Source organism: Lepus europaeus, chromosome 1 (assembly GCF_033115175.1).
Source record: "Lepus europaeus isolate LE1 chromosome 1, mLepTim1.pri, whole genome shotgun sequence".
NCBI lineage: Eukaryota > Metazoa > Chordata > Mammalia > Lagomorpha > Leporidae > Lepus > Lepus europaeus.
In genome coordinates, this window is record NC_084827.1 from 24,702,193 (window position 1) to 24,709,073 (window position 6,881).

At 39.9% G+C, this 6,881-nt stretch overlaps 1 pseudogene; it reads right to left on the minus strand.

Moving 5' to 3' along the window:
- Positions 1-2,702: 2,702 nt before the first annotated feature.
- On the minus strand, positions 2,703-3,850 carry LOC133762228 (heterogeneous nuclear ribonucleoprotein A3-like; annotated as a pseudogene).
- Between the last annotated feature and the right edge of the window lie 3,031 nt (positions 3,851-6,881).

Here is a 6,881-nt window from a genome sequence, read left to right on the forward strand (position 1 = left end):
CATCATTGTTATTCATTGTGTTATAATCCACTTCCACTATTCTTTTTAAATAAATTTATTTATTTATTTATTTATTTAAGAGGGAGAGAGATAGGGAGATCAACCCTACCTACTGGCTCACTAAATGCCCACAGAGTCCAGGGAGGTGTTGCAGCTGGTCAAAACTAAGAGCCAGGAATTAAATCCAGTTCTCCAATTTGGGTAGCAGAAACCCAGTCACCTGAGCTATCACTGCTTCTTCCCTGGGTCTGCATTAGCAGGAATCTGGAGTCAGGGGCCAGAGCCAACTATCAAACCCTGGCACTCCAATATGTGATGCAGTATCCTAACTGACATTTTAGCTTCTAGACCAAAAGCCTGCCCCCATTGTTTTTCATGCTCAAATTGTCCCAAATTTGACTACTGCAAGTCATCCATCGTGTAAGTTCCTTTTGAGTAAATTTCCTCCTTGCTCTCTAGTACAGAATACCCCAAGCTCTCCTGGAAACAGATATTTCTTCAAGCTCCTTAGCTCTTTTGGATGAGAAAGGCAGGTGTACTTAGCACTCCATACAGGAGTCTCATTACTTCTAGATATTTTCTTGGAAACATTAATTTTTATGTGCACTTGAGTCTACTATTAAATTATTGTGGTTTTCCACTGATATAATCTAGTCCTAGAAGTTTTCATTACTTTAGTTTTCTAAGACATTTTAATATTCAATTTTGTCAGTTATCCATTTTTATTCTGCTTTCTCACTGAATAACAACATATTTTAGTAACTGTCAACTTGACCAGCACTGTGGTGTAGTAGACTGGGCCTCTGCCCGTGGTGCCAGCATCCCATATGGGTGCCAGGTCATGTCCTGGCTGCTCCTCTTCTGATCCAGCTCTCTTCTATGGCCAGGGAAAGCAGTAGAAGATGGCCCAAGTCCTTGTGCCCTTGAACCCATGTGGGAGACCTGGAGGAAGCTCATGGCTCCCAGCTTCGGATTGGCTTAGCTCCAGCCATTAAGGCCATTTGGAGAATGAACCAGTGGATGGAAGACCTTTCTCTCTGTCTCTCCCTCTCTCTTAGCCCACTATGCCACAGCACCAGCCCCATGTTTTCTTATATTTTTACAAGAGATTTTTTAAATTAAATTTTAAATGGTTAGTGGTGACATGTAAAGAAAAGTATCTGTTTTTATTTATTTTATAGCTGTTTACCTTACTGAAATATTTTGAATTCAAATAGTTTCTTCTTAAATTCTCTCTGTAGAGTGTTCCAAGTAGACAATCACACCTTATATAAATGAATATATTTTTCCTCATCCTTTCTCCTGTTTGTGAATTAAATATAGAGTGTGGACAACCTACCACTTTCTGCCTACAGTAAAATGGGAGCTTCAGGGGTTATGGGGGAGAAAAAAAAAGCAAAAACCGGATCTTGACTAAGGTGGTCCGGCAGTTCCTGGAAAGCCCATTTTTACATAAAATTGGAAGACTGGAACTGGGAACACATCTAAAACAGACACCTTCTCCATGGAAGGGGCTTAATAAAGATGCAAACACATGAACACTGTGCCTCATCTGGACACTTGAGTTCGTTTGCTCCGTGAGATTCTTATGCTGGGACCAACGCAGACATTGTCTTCTGAAGAGTTTGCTTTGATAAATTAGATGGTTTCACTTTTAAAAAAATATGCCAGGTGAAGAACAGTATGTTTATTCTGTATGTCAAAAAGAAATAGAAGGAAAAAAAACACTCAGGGGACAGGTACAGAAGCAAGCTGTGCATGCTTGGTAGTTTTCTGTTTAAAAGTGACCTGATGGAAAGGCTTTGACCTACTTGCTAAGGAAACCTGCATCCTATGTTGGAGTACCTGGGTTTGAGTCCAGGCTCCTAATGCTCCCAGTTCCAGCTTCTGCTAATGGTCACTCTGGAAAACAACAAATGATGGCTCAGGTAGTTAGATCCCTGCCACCCACGTAAGATACCCAGATTGAGTTCCCAGCTCCTGGCTTCAGCCAGGCCCAGGCCCAGCTATTGCAAGCATTTGGGAAGTAAACCAATGGGTGGGAGATTTCTCTCTTCCTCTCTCAAATAAATGAATACATTTTTAAAGAGGGACCTAGATTCATTGCATCACATTTACAGTAACAATGGGGATTAATTCATATATTTTTCAATTTATTGAGTAATACTTCTTTTTGTTTTTAACATATTCAATATGGATACATATATACACTAAATACTTACATTATTGCAAATGCAAACATTTTAATGAGTTAAAGGGGTTTTTAAGTTAAAAACTCCTTAATTGTTTTATTCTTGTATTACTACAACCACAATTTACAAAGCTATATACTTGATGTAATGAAAAGAAGGCAAAGCTTCAAGATGAAAGATGAAACGAATATACATCTAATTGACACTATAATCATTACTTATTCTAGTCAACATGCATAAATATTTTGCCTTTTATAATCATTAATTGGTAACTGCACTGTTTGCAAGCTGTATCAATGATATCTTGAACAAGAAGGGTTTCTCATCTTTTCTGAGCATGAATCATTGTTTTCTCTGCAGAGATTTCACAGTTCCTCTGATGCAACTGAGATGACTGTCTCAAAGTAACCTGCAGCTTTCCTGACAACTCCTCACTCTCTCTCCTGCTAAGAACTATAGCCCTTTCCTGTGGTTTTTAGAACCTTCTGCCACCATATCCACCACTTTTACTCAGCTTCTTCCACCAAAACTGACCCCTTTCATGTGTCCATAATGTGATTACTATGGTCCATGATGATTTCCAAAATCACTGTGGTTCCTGCTGTCACCATAATTACCTCCAAAAGTTCTTCTTCGTTATAATCAACACACCCTCCTCCTCCACCATATCCACCATGTTGGTTTTCATGTCCTGCTGAGTTTACCACTACCATAGCCTCCTCTGGTACTATAACCAAAACCACCAGCATTGTTGCCACCATCACCTCCTCCCTAACTTCCTCAGCTGCCACCACCTCCTCCACCATAGGCCCCTCTTCCACCAAAGTTTCTGCCATGGCCAGAATGACCTCTGCTACCACCAAATTTCCCCCACTGCAGGTGAGTCTGCCATATCCCCCTCCATGGCCTGTGGTGTTCCAGGAACAGACTGCAGCTCTTGTTTAGAAAGGCCTGTCTTCACTTATGTGTCCATTAATAGTATATATTTCTGAACAATATTTTTAGCAACTGTATCATAATCATCAAATGCCACAAAAGCAAACCCTCCTTTTCCCTCTCTGCCTGTCTTCCATAACTCCTGTGGTTTCAATCTTGCCATATTTATTGAATTATATTCTTCTGTATCTTCCTGAATACCACTAACAGAAATTTTCTTCACTGTTAGAGGTATACCAGGCTGTAACAAATCCTCTCCCAAAACAGCCCTCTTTGACTCCACACCATGCCCATCAACCTTGTATGCTTCAGCACACATTGCTACATCTACCTTGTCACCAACGTAAGAGCAAGTCACAAAATCAAAGCCCGTTGAAGGCTTCATCTGGGGTCCATTATTATCACACAATCCGTGAGTGTGCCATATTTCCCAAAATATTTTTCTTAAACTATTGTCTGTGCTTTCAAAGCTTGGATGACCAACAAACAGCTTCCCCAATTACAATGGTTCCTCTGGATTAAGGCTGTCCATTATAAAACTGGATTCCCCTCTTCCAACTTGAGTTCCATGAGTTACATTTTTAACAAAGAAACACTTTGAAAATCATTTTGATCATTCAAATAACTCAAGTTATTGTAAAAGGATCCATTTGTTTTCTTTGACAAATAAACTTCTGAAAAACAATCTCAAAACACAAATAGACCTTACAACTTACTGACATAATTCCTTTAAACTTTCTAACTCTGAAACATTCTTACTTGTGTTTAAGAAGATAACCATATAAATTTAGAACCAAATTTCCCTATCTGCATGCTATGCAAGAAAAGCAAATGAATATATTTAACTAAAAGAAACATTCAGATTCTGTGCATTAATTCTCAGAAAAGATCTATGAGTTTATTACATGTGTCCCTTCACTGATGACACAAATATTAATAGAAGATTGCCAAAGAAACCAGATTGTTTGAAACTTTGATTTTTTGAATGCCTGTCAAGAATGCCAAGAAGGCTCAAAATCCAAAATATCTGGTTGAAATAAGATTCCTTAAAATCATGACATAACCTAAACCAAATTTGATCATTGTTACAAGGTGATTATTCAAATCTTTGAAAATAAGCATAGCCAAAATAAGAACTTAAATAATAATCTCATAGCTAGATTTACTTCGCCATCAGCGAAGTATACAGTAAGTAGAAAAAACCTCCCTTTCAGACCAAAGGGAAAGAAAGTTTTAAAGTGAGAATATAATTTTCCTCATGGGCATTGTCTACCTTAGAAAAACTACTACAGAACATGCCTATGACTATAGACTTGTAGTTCAGGCCACTGAAGATTAGAGATGGGACATGGGCACTCCCTTGACTTGCATCCTCTGGTCTGCTTTAACACAAACCAGGAGGAAAAGAAAGCTCGGCATCAGAAGCAATGGGTGGCAGGCCTATTAATGGCTGATCTGTACAGTGATCTGCCCTCAGGGAGACCCAACAGGCCAGTCCACTGCAGTGGCTTTCAATGTGGTAAGCCTGGGCTTCAGCAGAAGTCAGCTTGTGAAGAGCCCTGGCAGCTCTGCCAAGAGTTGGATCACTGGAAATGGACCTGCCCTGGAGTCGAAGGATGCCCAGGTCAGAGCCACAGATCTTATTGGCTCTAAGCTGAAAAGCCCTTCACTCAGCCCAACTTCCAAAGTGACCACTGCAGCTGAGGGGATGGTCAAGTAGGGTCAGCAACATTGCAGGCAGAACTGTAAATTTCTTGTTAGAGATGCCCCCTGCCTTTACCTGGCCAGCTCTCCTCCCAGGCCAGCCAAGTGATGAAAGTCAACAGAGTGCCTTCCCCTAGGAGGTTCACACCTCCCTTAGGATATACCCCATGTGAAGAGATAGATAGGCCTGGGCCTCTGAATTTACAAGGCCTAAAGCCCACCAGATTATTATCAAGCCCCTTCTATCAGGTTCTATTTGCCTCTCAATCAGAAAAATTACTTGTAGCTTAGACAGCACCTTTCTTAGCTCCTCTAATAATGACTCTGTCCTTTGTTCTAGGCCCTGTCTAGCGCACTTGGGCCTCATTCCTTTGTAATCATAACCTCTACTCTACCACCAATGGCTCTACTCCCAACCTGTGTGTACTGATGGTCCTCTTCCCCACTTAATGCTGTATAATTGTTCAAACCTGGTAAATGCCACTCTTAGGATCATTGGTTACTATCCTCACTCTGTCTTTTATGACCTTGTCTAAATATGATCAGAGTCGGCAAACTTGGAAGGCTTCCATAGCCTTGGCAACTCATGACGACAGCCTAGGATGGTTACTGGCGCCATAAACTAGAATGTCAATTTGTTGGGTCAACAACAGGAGTCACTGTGCACTTGCTCCTCATGTGGGATCTCTGTCCTTAATGTGCTGTACATTGTGATTTAATGCTATAACTAGTACTTCAACAGTTTGTTTCACTTTGTGTTTCTATGTGGGTGCAAACTGTTGAAATCTTTATAGTAAATTGATCTTCTGTATAAAAAAAAAAAAAAAGAAGATTGCCAAAGAAGAACTCAAGGCAAAATAATTGAACTTCCACATCATTTTATTCCTTTTAGTTCTTTCTTTTTTTAAGATTTATTTATTTACTTGAAAGTCAGTTACACAGAGAGAGAAGGAGAGGCAGAGAGAGAGATAAAGGGGTCTTCCATCCACTGTTTCATTCCCCCAGATGGTCGCATCTGTCGGAGCTGCACCGATCCAAAGCCAGAAGCCAGGAGCTTCTTCTGGATCTCCCGCGCAGGTGCAGAGACCCAAGGATTTGGGCCATATTCTACTGTTTTCCCAGGCCATAGCAGAGAGCTGGGTCGGAAGTGCAGCAGCTGGGTCTCTAACCAGCGCCTATATGGGATGCTGGCACTGCAGGCGGCGGCTTTACCCGCTTCGCCACAGCATCGGCCCCCTCTTTTAGTTCTTTAAGGAGAAGTACAAAAAGAGTTATCATTTGAAATACTATGTATTCCACCTGAACAAGAGTATTTTAGAGAGGGTAAGTGTTGTGGCATAACACATTGAACTGCCAGTCAGGACAGCCATATCCCACATCAGAGTGCCAGTTCAGTTCAAGTTCCAGCTATTACTATTCTGAACGAGTTTCCTGGTAAGACACCTGGGAAAGTAGTGGAAGACGCTTCAAGCACTTGTGCCTCTGCCACCCATGTGGGTGACTTGGGTAGAGTTCTTGGCTCCCAGCTGTTGCAGCTCCTTGAGGAATGAGTCAGTGAGTAGAAAGTCTATCTCTCTATTTCAAATAAATAAATCTTTTTTTAAAAATGAATATTTTAGAAAAAGCTAGTGACAAAGTGCATTTGCTCCACTGTGATATGATTAGAATAGAAAGAGTTCATCTCTCAATAAATTTTTCAAAAGAATAATCTAGAATACATGAAGTTCTACCAAAAAAGGGGGGGGGGAGTCCTGGGTGCCTGAAAGATTTTTAACTTTTTTCAATTAAATTTATCTTCTCTCAATATCTAAAATTTCATACTAGAATCTAATAATTATACATATGAACAATAAATACTTCCATTTATCTTAAGTAAAAATAATGTATATCTATTAGGGGCATATAAAACAATAGATTAGGAAACTTATGTATGTGTGTTTCATATATGAAATGTAAAATCAAGATATTAGAACTATAAATAGAGCTAAGCTGAAATAAATCAGTTCAAATTCTATCATTGTGTAAAATAATTACTTCACATTGAACACA